General features: G+C 38.8%; 1 protein-coding gene across 3 annotated transcripts in view; it reads left to right on the top strand.

Moving 5' to 3' along the window:
• Positions 1–267: 267 nt before the first annotated feature.
• Pgant9 (polypeptide N-acetylgalactosaminyltransferase 9) overlaps positions 268–16,297 on the top strand; it is a 71,013-nt gene continuing 54,983 nt past the window's right edge. For 2 of the 3 annotated variants that reach the window (XM_015174174.3, XM_015174176.3), the window contains exon 1: positions 268–825. The gene's annotated coding sequence lies outside the window, so the exon portion shown is untranslated. Of the gene's footprint in view, positions 826–9,532; positions 9,721–16,297 lie in introns of those variants that run through there. The other variant, XM_070210238.1, reaches the window with a different exon arrangement.

The following is a 16,297-nucleotide window of genomic DNA, read 5'->3' as shown; positions in this document are numbered from 1 at the left end:
TCGTCATGGGACATTTGCGCGGCAAAATGAATGTGGCGACGCGGCCCGCAGAGCGGCGGCCTCTTATCACCGAGTGCTTATCCTAAACTGACCCACTCACTTACACATACATACACACACACACACACAGACACAGACAAATACACCCACATCGAACAAAGTCAGCACGACATGTTGGGGGCTGGCGTTGCCAACCAACGGTTAGCCGGCGCAAGCGAACCGTTTCATCTCACACAAGTTCGAGACGTCGCGCTGCGCTCAGTCAGTCGTATTTTGACCGTTGAAACAGTTGGAAGTGGGGTGCGTGCAGAGCGTAACGTTGCATTTCTATATTTTCTTCACGACATTCTCGCACACAGGTGCAGCTGCTGTGTGTGTGTGTGTGTGCGCGCATACATGTTTAGTGTTTATGTATGTGAGGGCGCGTGAAAATCCCACAATATCAAGAGCAGCAGCAGGCAGCAGGAGAATCACAGTCAGCTGTGTGTTTTGCTTCGTCTTCGTCGGCAAAATGTGTGAAACATAAATGCAAATTAAATATAAGCATAAATTTCAGATTAATAGCCGTGAATATTCCAAGTTGAGTAAATTTTAAAAAGTGTGCAAATAAAAACTACAACGCCTGCTAACAGCGCGCTCGCTCTTTGGCTTAGTGTTGTGTAGTGTGTGTTTTATTTTTACTGGCAATTGTTGTTGTAAGGTCGCCGCGGATTTGGCTGTGTGTTCCTTTTAAGCCCCGCAGTCTACATTTTGACAGCAAAATCAAAGCAGGAGCAGCACAAGCAGAAGCAGCAGCAGCAGAGGAAACGGCAGCGAACTTGAGGGGTAAGTCTGTCGAACTGAGCGTCAAGTGTCTCTGCCACGCGACCAGGAGCTAAGCAACATCAACAAAAATAACAACAAAAGCAACTTAACGAACAGACAGACAGATATGTCGGAGCGCAACGAAACGGTTGGCATAGAACCTCGCAACAGCAGCAGGTGCCGCTGTCTGCCTGCTGTTTGTTGTTGTTGTTGTTGTTGCTGTTGTTGTTATTATTGTTGTGGCTGTTGCCTAGCACTGTACAACAAAATATTTCATTTGTTGTTGTTGTTGTTGTTGTCACTGTCGTTGCGTGTGTGTTCCGCGTGGCTCCGTTAACTCGAGCTGACATTTACAACACTGCCAACGACGCGTCGCCCCCCCTCCTATGCCTTTGGCGTGCTTAGGTTCGCCCATTGTTGTTGCTTTGTCGTCTGCTTTGCTTGTTCTTGTCTTTGCCTACTGCTTCTTTCTTAATATATATATATTTATTTTTTTTTTGGCGTGCATTGACATTGTTTTTGCCTGTTTGTTTTTGGCGCTTTTCTTTGCACTGCTTCGCTTGGCTTTGTTTTTGTTTGCAAATTACTTTTATTGGCCACTTCCTTGACTTTGTTTTTGCGCCGGCAAATAAGAAAAATCAATATATATTTTTATTTGATTTTCATGCCCAGTCAGTCTTTGCCAGCTGTAGCCAACCGCCAACCCCAAGCCCCGATTTTCATTCTTATGTTTTTGGCATTGCTCTGGCCCGTTGCCACCCTTTCAAAATGCAACCCTGTGTCTGCCTCTGCCGCTGCCGCTGCCTCCGTCTCTGCCACGGCCTCTGGCTGTGTCTGGGTCTGGGTCTATTTTGCCGGTTTGTTTGGGTTCGTGTTCTCTACAATTCTCTATTGGCACACGGAACTGGCCTAGAATCGAGCCAAATTTATTAATTATCAAGAGGGACCCGCAAACCGTTAGGTGACACACTTTCGCAAGGGAGCGTATTACTTAAAATAGAGCAAACATATAGATTAAATTCAAGATATTAAATTGATAGACTCTTGTCTTTCGTAATACGCTAATTAGGCTAAATTTTAATGCATCTGCATAATTTAATTGGATTTTTATAGTTTCTGAGTTTCTGAGTTAACATTAACATTATCTTTCTTCTTATCTTGACAAGAGTTTTATGGAATCTCGATGGGTTGTTAAGTTTATGAAACGGTCAATCGGAATTATTTTTGTGCTCTAAATAATATGTTTTAAGGTTCGGCAAAGGGGACGCACCTACTCTATATTCGGTATATGCTGTATCTTAGGTTGTATAATTTTTTGCAGTCTATTTTGAGAATCGTTTAACACATCGATTTTTGGCACCTCTAAATTGAAAGCTTGATTATGTTTATCTAAGTTAAGATGAGTAATATATTATTGATATTGATAAATTGATGATATATAACAGTAAATATCTCCCGAACTCCTTTCAAGTTTTATTTGAAACCCAAAAAGAGCAGCTCTGATCAAGTCCCAAGTTCCCCTATCCTCCCCTTAATAATACTCGCCCTGTTATGCTAACTCCACAAATTGAATTTCTTATTTTTCTTTTTAATAACCCTCACAACGCTACGGTAGCTCTTTTCTTAAAAATAATTTTAATTAATTTTATTATTAATGTTACCATAAATATTTATTTTGCATGCTTCTCTCCTCATTCCCCACTGCTCCGCTTACATTTCCTGTTATTATAATACTTATGAATGCTATTATAAAGTTCTCTGTAAATTAATTCCCTTTTTATCATTTTTTCTGCTCCTTTGCATGTTTAGAACTTGCCTCATTTTTATTCCTGTCGCCCTTCGACTTGTCACTTGTTCTCAAATTTCGCATTTTTTTCCTGCCGACCACCTGCTGAAACCTGTCTTGGCCAATTCATATTTGGCCGCAAGTAAAAGTGGCTACGGCCGGGCCTTATTATGTCTGTCTGTCTGTCTGTCTGTCTGTCTCTCTTCTTGCAACACACACATTACTGCATACTCTTCCATTCATTTTTATTTATTTATTAAAACGTAACATTCGTTTAATTTGAAAACGGGTTTCATTCTCAGCTAGTCAGGGGTCTCGTCGCCCGCCTCTGGGTTCGAGCCGGCTGCCTTCTTTTCTTTTTCTTTTTTTTTTTTAACTCTTTGCACTGCATCATTAAGAAGCAGCATCGGTAATTAAATTTAATTATTAATGTCGGTCGAAAAAGCTAGGCATGGCAGGCGGGCAGCGGGGAATCAGAGCGGGTAAAAGTTAAAGCTGTTGCCATTTATGTTAATTTTAATAAATTAATCACAATGATATTTTGCCTCTTACATCATGGCCTGGTCACTCTGTTGATTTATGTGCTGCTCCCAATGTGGCCAGGTGTGAGAAAAAGAGAAAAGAGAAGCCTAATTGGACGCTAATCTTACATAGTACATTTCGCACGTCCGACACGTTCTCTCCAAATGTGGAACAGCTGCGCAGCTTTATCGAGAGTAAACCCAAAAAAAAAAAAAAATAATGATTGTAATATTCGTAGTGCTAGTCCAATATTCTAGTATTTTAGCTCTTCTACACGTTTCGCAACATGATCGAGAGGAATTTGCATATATTTAGATAGTACTCGCGTTTTGTGGATCTTTTTCTGGGCTGCTGTAATCTAATGTCGTCCCAAAACGCGGAGAGCACGTTTCTGAGTTGTTTGTGTTCTTTATGTAACTGTAGTTGCCACTGGATAACTGTAGCATTTCGAATGGCAGCTGAAAGCGGAAACTGCAACTGACAGTTGGATAAGGGACGCGGCGGGCTGAACACGTAGTGTCCGATTGTGTTGCCCATCCAAGTTGCTTATGCAAGACTTAACCTCAACCTGTGACTAGTTGTGAAAGAACTTTGCGTAACTTGAGAAGAGTCTCTGTTCAGTCGCACAGTTGCCAACATAAGTATGTGAACTAGAAAAGCAGTGTGCACAAGTTTTGTTTTTCGCTAGTTTAAAGTGAGTTGCGAACGTTAATATTTGCTATCGATATGTTATCGATAAATGGTTATATAATACAAATTCGCTTAAGGGATAAGTGTATAAGTGAAAAGTGATGTTTGCAGTTTAAAAATAGATTTCATAATTAATTCCTTTTCGATAAATGTATAACTATTTCTCTTTATTTATTTTCTATCGATAACTCTATCTATACCCTTACGTCTTATTGATCGATAATGTGCTAACTGTATTTTGTGATTCAATTTCCGAAGATAAACATTATGCCAACAGACCAATTTCTACGTCAAATATTTAACTTTCTCGGCCAACTCTCTCAGAGCTGAGAGCCGCATCTTAATTATGGTGTATCTTTATTTAGTTGGCATCTTATTTAAACGGCCCCAAATGACGGCAATTTATGCTTAAATACTCAGCTCTTTTGGCCATAAATTGTTACTGTGTCTGCATTTTAATTATAACTTGGCCAGCAAACGCAGCGTGGCGGTGCACGATTAAAAAAAAAAAAAAAAAAAAAAAAGTAAAAAATGTGTTAGAGGAGCGTACGAAAAATTTAGAGAAGAGGCAGCTAACAAATGACGAACTGGCCGAAACAGCTGAGTTGCAGCCAATGTAACCAAGTGGAAGTCCGCCAGCGGCTGCAGCTAATTGCCTGAAGTCTGAAAGGGGATTATCAGGAGGGAGGAGGCTGTGCAACAGAAGGATCTACAACTGCAATGACAAGACAAATGTTGCTACAACCTGCAGCTACAAGTGAGCAGCAGCAGCAGCAAGAACAGCAACAACAAAGCGCAACATGCAGTTGTTGTTGTTCTTCTTGTTGGCAGGCATAAAAATTCGTAGCTAAACCAATTCGAAAGCAATTTCCTGAGTTTAGAGCCTTGTGTGCAGCGGGTGGGCAGCGGCCAGGCAGGCATTTGCATAACTAGGAGCCTGCGGCGGCACATAGGCCTCCATTTAATGTGTGTTTGTGTGTGTCTATATAGTATACATACAATACAAATGTATATAAACATTTAAACTACATGTGTTTGTTGTGTGCTTGTGAGTGTGTGTGTGTCTGTGTGTGTACCGAAGTTGCTGCTGAGCTGGCTTAGAAGCCCAGTGAAGACGAGTTCATTGAATTCTTTGCTGCTTTATTCGCCAAACTCGTAAATTTTCAACCAAATACACATAAAATTCAAACCAAACTGGTTCCTGCAGCACAACCACAAACAACAACAACTACAACAATAAAAACAACAATAACAACAACAACAAGAGCATTAACAGCGATTTATACGAGACCATAGCCATATAGTCTTTGGGTCTCTTCTTTTTTGTTTTTTGTGTTTTTTTTTTTCGGGGCCTGCATTTTATGGAATGCGGCAGTCATCTTCAGTTTCAGCTGTGCAACTGCAAATGCAACTGAAACCTCATCTTTTGCCTTTTTCTACCCTGTTACAAATCAATATAGGGTATAATAAAGTTGTGCAAGGCTGTATAACCGGCAGCAAGTAGGCAGCTTTGAGTAGATATAATATAACATAATGGTCAGCTTCGAAAGCCAAATCCACCTTTTTGAGGATAAATAATTTCCCAAAAAACCCGAATGCTCGCTTGTTCTTTAAATTTTCTTTTTTTTCTTTAAATATTCACAACGTTCGAAGAAAAAGTCTAGAAGTTATTGAGGAATCAACTTTACAAATTCGTTTAAAAAATAAGGCATATCTAAGCAGCGCGCTACTGCTTACAGGGTAGCTGCTGGTCGTTCACTTTCGTCTCACATTGCGGATGCTTAAAAAAAAAAGTCGGCCAAGTTGGCCAAGTAATATCCATCTGCTCTTCAACATCGCATTTCACTTTGCTCTCCGGCGGATTTGTTGCGGCTACTTCGATTGAGTAGCTGTCCGCATTTGTATCTGCATTTGTCGCCAGACAAGCCTGTGTGTGTATCTGTGTGTAGCTCTTTTGGTGCTTTTGCAGCTCTTCTTAAGTGCAGCTTTTGTGGTGAAAGCGCAACGCATTCGGCTTATGGCCTGTCCATAAACTCGACTCGACTCGAACGACCCACATCCACATCCAGTTTGAGTTTCGAGAACCAGCTGCACCTTATCCGAGATCGTATCAATGCCAAGTGCCGCCGGCACTCTGTGTGTCACAGAGTTGAGAACCGAAAACTAAGTAGCTCAAATATTTGGACAATTTCGTTTACTAATTGGGCCCATCAGCACGAGACTTTAACTGAGCCTAATCACTGTGGGCACACAAAACAAATATGGAAATCCAACAACACACACAACAAACACAGCCACAGACAGCTGCTCAGACACTGAGACGAGGCGAGCGAGGTAGACCCAAACAATGCCAAAAAATATTAAACAAAAGATACGCATTTGTATCTTGTATATCTAGCCGCTGAGCCTGTGTGTATCTGTGGCTGTTGCCACTGGACCAAACTGAACAAAAGACAGCTCAATTGTGGCCAGGGACCAGAGTTGCGCTCCCAATTTTTTTTTGTTATGGCTACCTGCCAAACACAATATATATTTGTGCACAGTAAAAAATATTTGCTTAATTGTAAACAATACCAAAAATGTGCTTTGTCCATTTGCAAAAAAATTGTAAAAAATATATAATATAATAATAATTAGCCAGAACTTAGATTTACTTAAGACAGTCAAAAACTTATTTTTTTTCTGTGCATATAAATTCGTCAGATAGATGTTTGCTCTGTCTAGACATCAATCAAACTGTTGAAGATTTAAAGATACAAGAATTAAGAGTTAGCAGCGGAAATGAAGTTGAGCTTTGACCGCTTCTCGTTAACTGTAATTACGCACGCAGCTAAACGGATATACAGCAATAGCCATAGATATAGATACATTTATATCTCATGACGCACACAAATGCTGGTCAACAGCATCAGCAGCAGCGGCAGCAAATGGCCACAAACAGCCGCATAATGACCTTGTAACTCAACTGTCAACTGTCAACACACGCAGCAAAAACAACAACAACAACAACAACAACAACAACAACAACAACAACGGCCACAGCCACAACTATCAATAGCTAGCCACAATTTATAGTACTCGTATCGTTGGCCATAAATTGGAGCGCCTGGCACATGTCACACAGCCGAAAGGCAGGCCCAAAGACAGCCCCACAAGAATGTTGACCAAATGGGGCAGAGCGTTCGGTCTATAAGCCAAGGATCAACAGCAAACAGAACCCGGCAAACAATATGAAAACTATTTTTGTTGCAAAACCATTTTGACAGCAAATTTTTGCAGCCAGCTACCTTTTGTCGAAATGACACTCGTAATTTACAAATACGCAGGCTTCAATTAAATCCCAAAACGATACCATTTTCAAATTTTCACCAACTTAACTTAGTAAAGACTACTTATAAGTTGCTCTAAATTATTTAATTAAACTTTTTCGTTATTTTATCTTTAACCTAAATATTTTAAGTCTGAAAGATAGCTTATCCGTGCCTGGTACAGCATTTTAATCAGGCTTCATTATCTTTTCTCTCCAGGGTCAACTTTTAGTTGAAACTCTTAACAGTATCCTCCAAGCTCATGAAAACTTTGGGGGTTCTGCTAGCATTAACCTTCTTTTAACAGTCCAATATTCGAATCATAAATCTATTGTCAGTTGTTTTTACTTTTCTTATACATTATTCAATTATTCTCCATGGTCATGGTCCTTTCTCAGTCTCTGTTCCTTGAGGATCATCCATTGTCACTTATTTGGTAACTCCTATCCCACATCTTTGCTCAGTCGCTGTTGACTCTTTTTTATCAACTGTCGCTTGTTTTAAGGAATTCAGTTTTTTCACCTCTTCTCTATGGTCATTTTTCAAATAAACTCCCACTCCGACTTCCTCTCATGCTCTCATCTTTTCCGAGTTGACTCTCATTCAGTTCCTTCACGTATCCTTCTTGGTCACTTTAATTAATACTCCCTTATGCTCATAGTCGCTTTTCCTTCAGCTCTTTTATGTAACCTCCTTGGTCACTTTAATTAAAGCTCCCGTTGCTTAGTTCTCGGCTCCATAGCTCACTCGCTAATGTGATTAATTGAAGCAACCTTCACATCTTATCTCTCTTGTCACTTCATTTTGCTCACGTGTCCTCCATTGTCACATTAATGTGCCTTTACCAGTGCGTTGCGTGGAAATTTACGAGTACCTCGCATTTCCACTTGTTGCGATTGCCATCGGGGGCAGCGTCTGCTGCATGTGGCAGCCCCTTTTCCGTGATGTGCCTTGGGTCAGTTTTGAGTGGTTGGCGGTTGGTGGTTGCTGGTTGGTGAGCTCGGTGAGGTTCGAGTGGTTCGGGGAGTGTGGCAGCAGCATGTGCCGCATAAAAAACGCTTATCGCGCTGAATATTTTGTTGTATTGTTTACGCGGCGGGGGCTCATAAAATATGAGCAGCAACAGCAACAACAACAAAACAACTCGGCAAATACAAATAGTTGGCGCGATATCTGACGGATACACACACGTAGCCAGCGCGATGGAGCGACTTCCTCGTTGTTCTTTTATTTCTTGTGTTGCCTTCTTTTATTTTTTGGGATAAGTTTAAGTACACAATGGGGCGGTAACAGAAATAAGAAGAATCTTAACAAGTAATGAATTACGCGAGGAGGAGCATGCCCCAAAAAAAAATATATATATATGGTGGCGTGGAGATGTCTTGTGCATATACACTGTACAAAATGTTTGGTTTGCATTTAGAAATCAATTTATTGTTTTCAAAAAACAATTTTCTCAACTCGTTTAAATTAAAAGATTTTTGTTGGAATACAAAATGAAATGTGAACTGCCCCAGCTGGGATTTTAAGAGAGAAGATATAACAGATAGAATAAGGAAAATAGAGAAACCAGTAGAGAGAATATGGATGAGAGAGAAGCGAGAGAAAAAAATATATAAAATAGGAATAATAGAAGAACAGAGAAGTTAGAAAAGAGAAGCGAGTGAGTGAGAGGAAGAGAGACCGAGAGAGGGAGAGAGAGAGAGAGAGAGAAAGAAATGGAGAGAATGATAAGAATGAGAATAGAGAAAGAATAGAGAAAAAGATTAGAAAAAATACAGAAAGTAGAGAATACCTAAAAAATTAAAGAAAGAGGAAATTGAGAAAAATAAAGAGAGAGAGAGAGAGAGAGAGAGAGAGAGAGAGCGAGAGAGAGAGAGAGAGCAATAATGGGAGAATTTAATGTCAAATTTATTTTCACATTTTCAAAGCAAAAATACCTTTTAATTAAAGTAATAAAACCCTGAATATAATTTAAGAACCAAAATTGTTAAAGCAACAAATGCAAATGTTAAAGCCGAAAGAAATGAAATTTAAAACAAAATTTCGTGCTGTGTAGAAGAGGAAAAGTTTTCGTATTGTATGCGAATTAGTTTGTTGTTATCAGGAAGAAGCGAGAGGAAGCTGAAACAGAGAGAAGAAAGCATAATTCTAAGGCAAGTTTTGACAAAAGGTCGCCGTTCCTGTTTCTGTTGTTGTTTGTTTGCATTGTTGTTGGTTGTTGGCACTGTTCTTATTGTTGTTGCTGGCTGTTGTTGTTGGTTGTTGGCTGTTGGTTGTTAATGTGCATTTTTTCCGATAGCTGTAGCAGCAGCTTGCAGCGTTTAAAACACACACATTTCGCAATAATTGAAGTAATTTCTTTTAATGGTTTTTCTCCACATGCTTTTCACATTAAGTGCAATTGGTTTTTCGCGGCCTTTCAAAAGCTATCCACAGAACAATTTATGTAGAAGACAAAAACAAGAGACGTACGTTTCTAATGACGCGAACTAACCTTCAGTCACAAATCATCGTTGTCAGGCAAAAAGCACAACAACACGACAGCAAACAACAACAACAATAACAACAACAATCAAGCAAGCAGAAGATTTAATAAGGAAAAGGCCAGTAAGTAAACCTGTTGCAATGTTTTTGGCGCTCACTGTGCGCCCGCTTGACTAGTTTTTTAGTCGTATTTATTATTATTTATAATATCCCATGCATACCCACTCTATGACTCGCATAGCTCTCAACTCTTAACATGGCTATAACCATGGCTCTATCTATGCTTGTAGCTGTCGTTTTTTGTTGGCATTAGCAATGAATGGTTATTAAACCGTAACCACAACTGCGCCAACTTGGCCAACTGAGCTTAGGGGGCAAACAAAAAAATAGAAAAAAAATTGCCAATGCGAATGACTCCATAGCCGAGTGCCAACTGTGTCTGTCTCGGAGTGGTTTTCATTTGGCGAATGACATTTTGTTGGGTATATAGAAAAATATGTACACAATATGTGTAAGCTATAGATGTGAAGTGAAATGGTAAAGGTCTGTGGGTTAAATCTAACTTAAAACTAACAATCAGCTTGAAATTCCATTAATAGTTCAACCAAAATTTATGTTTACAGAAAACCTAATCTTAAAGCGTTTTAATTGGTTAAAGAACAATAACGAACCGGGCTTGATCCGAACCTGTTTCAAATATGTATTTATTATAAACCTAAACGAACATCAACCTCAAGCTAATTTTATCAAAGAATAGTTTGTTTTGAACCTTTTTTTATTTGGTAATTGAAAATAATGCAAAAATGTTTTCGCATTAAATGTAGATTATAAGAAGTAAAATTTTTCTATTCTATTTCTAAACTTGTAGAAAATGAATAATAGCAATGTTTTGAACCAAGTTCGCCGAACCAGCAAGCGATTCGCCTGTGTAAATAGTCTTCATTAATAATAATTACCAAAATTATAAAGATTATACAACAATTTCAATTATGCGGTAAGTTACCCTATTTGACAATAAATTCGTAATGCCAAGAAGCTGAAATTAAAAATTGATGTATGAAGTATAATAATAATAATATTGCTCAATGCTGATACTTATTGCAGAAAAACATTATATTGTGTGATAAAAAAGACTAATGAGAATAAAGCTCGCATTTGGAGTATCTATTTACGCGCTTTTGCGTATTTCTCTGCCTTAAATGTAGTCCAGGCTAAGCTGCTAAATCCAAAGTATACAATGTAAACGCTAAGCTCTTTGTTGTGCTGTGCCACACATCATGACGAATTCATTATACCCTTTTTCTATTGTGTGTTTGTGGGCGGGTTAGGAGGGGTAAGGGGTTGATGTGCAACACTTTAGAAGAAAACATTGACGTATTGACGCGCTTTTGGCCTTCGGGCGTTAAACTTTGCCGCTGTGCGCCACGGGCGTTTTTTTTATTTCTTACAACAATTGTGGCAAATGTTGCATCATCATTAACACACACACACACAATCACAAGCACAAAAACTCACTCTCAGGCTTTGTACTTGTTACTCGATTTGTTGCCGTTGTGTTGCATTCAATAGAAACGCATCAATGCAAAGTCATCCACAGCAGTTGCTGTGACGTCTGCTTCTTCTTCTGCTGCTCGCGCTGCGGCTCGCCTTTTGGCTTTGGCATTTCTCATTTACAAATGTTAATGGTTAATACACTGCAACGAGCCCTGTGTCGAACCGTCGAGCCATCGGGCCGTGCCTTAGAGCCAGGGTGCAGGCCATGAGTCAGCGTCAACCAAAAATGTCAGCAGCAAAAGTTACGTTCGCCTGCGATAGAGTAGGCAGTTGTCATTGTCGTTGTTGTTGGATGTTAGGATACCCTGTGTGCACAGTATAATAGGGTATTCCCTTTCTGTATGTTAAATGCAGTTACAAGTATGAAACATGCAGAAGCAGAAATTATAAAACGACCCCGGAGGTATTTAAGAATAAACTTTCCATAAGTGGGATTGAGGTATGGGATAAAAAGATGGCGATTTGTGACTTTTGCTATCGTAATTATCCTGATTTTTTTGGTACTGTAAAATTGAATACTGCTAACACAAAGGTTATTGAAAAATAATTTGTTCAAAGGGGGGATTAAGGTACGGGGAAAAAAGCGACGTGTGTTAGTTGCGAATGCAATTTGTAGCTGTTTACAGGGCATCTGCAGGACGAGCACTGCCGTCTGGGGTGCTCCTCGCTGTCATTGTTGTTGTAGCGGTTGATGCCTGCAATTTATCACATGTTGCGGCAACAGTCGCCGTAGCAGCAGCAATATAAAAATTTGTAAAATGCATTCAGGTGCCGCCAAATATTTAAGGCATGCCGCGCAGTTGCTGCCGCTTGTGTTGCCGCTGCTGCTGCTCATGTTGCTGATGTTGCTGATGTTGCTGTTGTTGCTGGTGCTGCCTTTACTTTCAGTAAGTCATTAACTCGCAGTTAGGTAACCGGCTGCGGCTGACGCTGAGGCAATCCCGGCACAGCCCTGCAGCTGCTCATGGGCTGCGAGTCGAGAGATGTTGTCTGCCACACAGTCAGCAAGTTGATTGAGCCGTAATTAGGCAGCAGACAATGAGCTGGTGCTCGCCTTTAAGATTGCGCGCATTGGTGGGGCTGGCAGCTTGATTAGTAGGCGTCCAGCTTGGCCAGCTATGTGGGTCGCGTCTTGTAAATGAACGCCCCGAAAATGTAACAGAAAGCAAAAAATAAATAAACAAAAAACGCACAAAACAACAAAAAAAAAAAGATTGCTAAAAACGAAAAAAAGCTGGCAAATCAGAACGCAACGTGCGCAGTCAATTGGCATGGAAATGGGCGGCTGAAAATTCTTGGCACGTTAAAAATTAACCAAAAAAAAAGTAAGAGAATGACAGGTACAATAACAACAACAACAACAACAACAACTGCGACTGCGACTGCGATTGTAACTGGGCACGGCCCAAAAGGTTGACCAAGAAACGACGTGAAGCGCGTCGTCCGTGTCGAGGCGCAGGTGAACAACCGTCTGATTGCCTTTTAAAGATTTTTTTACAGCTATTTATTTACTCAAGCCCCATAGTCCATGCTGCCTTTTTCTCTCACTCTCACCTCACACTCACTCCCCCACACTCTCCCTCGCTTTTTCTCTCTCTCTATTTCTCTCTCTGTCTTGCTCTTGGGCTTATTTGTTATGCGCTTGTTGCTGACACCTGCTTTGTTTTTCAAGCTGCTGCTGCTGACCGAGTACTCTTATTATATTTGACCATTTGTTTATAAACATAAAGCAAAAAGAGGGAAAATAAAAAAGGGAAAAAAGCAGAAAAACTTTCTGCTGCTCGAATGAAAGGCGCCCAGTGGAAATGGCTAAATTTTGCAAGCTGCAAATGAATCCTTTAAGGAGAGCTTTACTTGAAACCAGAGCTTTGTTTTTTTATATGCTATGTGCAATCAAATAAAGCTGTAACGGAGTAGGTTCTTTCTTTCTAAGTATTTCTAAGTATAAGCTTTACAGAGAAACATGGTGTTTATGTCTAGAGCTATGAAGGAAACATATTGAGTCGTGGACATATTATAAAGGTCTTAATCTCTTATGTTTTTTAACTAAGAATATGCTACTGAAATATTTTAAAGATATATAAACCTACCACCACCTACCTTCCATGCTTAGTTAACTTATATGCCTGCCATTAAATAACCCTAAACACAGACAACTTTATATATATATAATATATATATATAGACCCTTACAACAGTTACCTTCCATGCATAGTTAACTTATATGCCTGCTATTAAATAACCCTGACCACAGACAACTTTATTTTGTCAAACCTTTAGCTTAACTTTATTCAAAATTCTGCAACTTTTGTCTTAACTTATTTGACTTATGAACATTTCTGTTTCGTTATGCTGGCCACAAACAAAGCAGCGCTTGTTATTCAGGCTATAAACCTTAACTTAATGTTAAATATAACGCAGCACAAGCAGCTGTTTGGTAGGGTGAAGCAAAGGCAAAGTTGGTTTTGCGAAAAATAAAAAAAAATATAAAAAAAAACTTATAAGTTTTGCCCTGGCAATTTGCTGGCTTATGCAATGCCAATGTCTTCATCAATGAATGCTGCGTGTGATTTTTACAAATGTTTGCCATAGTCATCATCATCATCAACGTCATCATCGTCATTATTGTTGTTATAATCTTCTTCATGATTATTGGGTAGAGCATCCAAACAGCATTTGCCCATTTGTCCGGGCACTTTCACTAACTGCTTCGCTCTGCCCGCGGGCGCCCTCTCGAGACTTTGGCTTGATTATGACTTTTATTATTTTGTTTTTATTTTATTTCTTTGTTGCCTCTTGTATAATATCTTTTGAAAGAAACTTTATATGCATTGTGCTGACCACAAACATATTAAATGCCAGCTGATATCATCAATGCACAAAAACAATAAATGCTCATATACAAATACGTTTTTGCTACGCATCGCCTATGGTGATTACGGTGCTCGACATATACATATACATATATATTTATATCATTTCTATATAATGTGTACTTTTATTAATTTAAATAGTTAGTTATCTAGCTGCAAACGGAAATGCCCATTCATGTGAGTGTGTGTGTGTGTGCCCTTACAATAGAATTATTTAGTTCATTTTGCCCATCAGCTTTAAAGATTCGCTTTTTTCGAGCGTATAAAATGCAAACAAACAGGCACAACAATAAAATCTAAAAATAATAAAGTAAAAAGGTATAGAATATTTGTCATGTCACATCAGACAGGCCGTCAGCAGCAACAACAACAACAACAAAAACAACAACAATTTTTAATGTCAGTCACATTTATAGCGCTGAAAGAGCAAATATTTGTTAACAAAATATATAAATAATAATGCAAAAGCGGCAAGAAAAACAGCACAAATGCTAGCCATATGCAACGTACTTAAAAAGACTCAATCACATTTTTCAAATACCCTGTAATCCTTGTAAATTTCCAGTTTGCGTTAATTAACTAGAACTCATTGTAACAAAGCTCTTGATCTTCACTAATTGATTGACAACCTGATTGAATGACTGATTATTGATTGACTGTCTGACTGATTTTCAATTTAATTCAAAAGACTTTGTCCGTACAAAGCCCCGGGTGATTATGTTTGGTATACGTACATGCCCTTTGTACTTCCTTCAAAATTTCATGCCAAAAATTTAATAAAAACAAAAATTATTTGCGAAACAATTTCTTACAGGGAAACTTCAAGTCAATCAACTTTCATACTACCTCAGACTTACACGTATTATTGAATGCATTCATTATTGAAAAGCCATTTGTTGATTATTCATGTATTGAGCTTAAAAATACATATTTATATAAATATTTGCACGAATTAATGATGACAGTTGTGCAGTTGGGCTTGTGGCCATTTAGTTGTTGACTGTTGTTAACACTCGCCAACAAAATTTAGTCACACTTAATACGCAGCTATAAATAAATGCTTGCATATGGTTTCCTTTTTTTTTTTTAACTGTTTTACACAATTGACAGTCAATTCACAGTTTGATTGGCAATGCGCGAAATAGCTGGGAATTAATTTCCCAACAATTTTGATAGCATAATCTATGCCATGTGAAAGGTAAATGAGTTTTAACGAAATAGACAAAACTCTTAAAGTTTGCTGAGCAGAGATAGGAAAATATATATTTCTGGGTTGACTTAGAAATATTCATACATTTTCATGCCTGATATCCCTTCTATATACACGTATAATATAATTTCAAAGAACTTTTGTCATTGCCATTCGATTTTCATGAATTTTAGAAACAGTTACTTACCATATACGAAGACAGGGGCTTTAATTCTGAAATTCCATTCAATGTGGCATGTAAATGTATTTAAAAAATTGAAATAAATGCTTTTGCTTACAAATCATAATTTTAAGCAGAATAATAGAAATGCGTACTAACAAGTAAAATAGTTTTCAATTGTTTTCATTTAACTTAAGAATTTTTGCTGCAAAATGAACTACAATGGATTACATTGGTCGCATTGATATTTAATTCATTTGTATAAACTTGTCTGGCTGCCAACTAAACTAAAAGTTCTCTCACCAAATGCAGCTGGCGTCTGTGAATGCTTTCTTGTCTGGCTTTTCAGAAAAGTATCTAACGAATACACAACAAGCACGCATTCTTCAGATACGAGTTTGAACCTCACTTTGAAACGAGTGGGCTGCACTCGTGCCCGTACTTGTGCTCGTATGCATACACTTATCTGACACTGTGAGTGGCTCGCCCGACGGGCAGAGGAGGCCCAGTTGACGGCTCCGACTCTGACTTTGGGCGACTTGGTTGGGTCTCTTGGAGCGCTGGCTGGCAAGCTTGTTCACGTCGCGGTGCCACTTTTTACAATCGCGACTAATTAGCAAATGCATGCTAATTTTCAGTTGTAACAAATAAAATTACAAAGTGATGCACGTATCGCTTTACGCAATTAGCTGCAACCGCCAAATGATAATAGAAAAAAGAGCAGTTGGAACTTTTATCTGCGGTCAGCTGGCAATAAAATACCCTCATATATGTCACATATGCGAAGTGTTTCAATAACTATCTAATAATACAATAATTATTAGCCATACATTGTTGTTTTTTATACAACATTTAATTTAATGTCATATTTTGTAGCTGCTGCATATATGTTATAGTAGTTCG

This window comes from Drosophila virilis, chromosome 5 (assembly GCF_030788295.1).
Source record: "Drosophila virilis strain 15010-1051.87 chromosome 5, Dvir_AGI_RSII-ME, whole genome shotgun sequence".
NCBI classification, from domain to species: Eukaryota; Metazoa; Arthropoda; class Insecta; order Diptera; family Drosophilidae; genus Drosophila; species Drosophila virilis.
The sequence above is the reverse complement of the archived record's forward strand: the minus strand, read 5'-3'. Positions and strand labels throughout refer to the sequence as shown.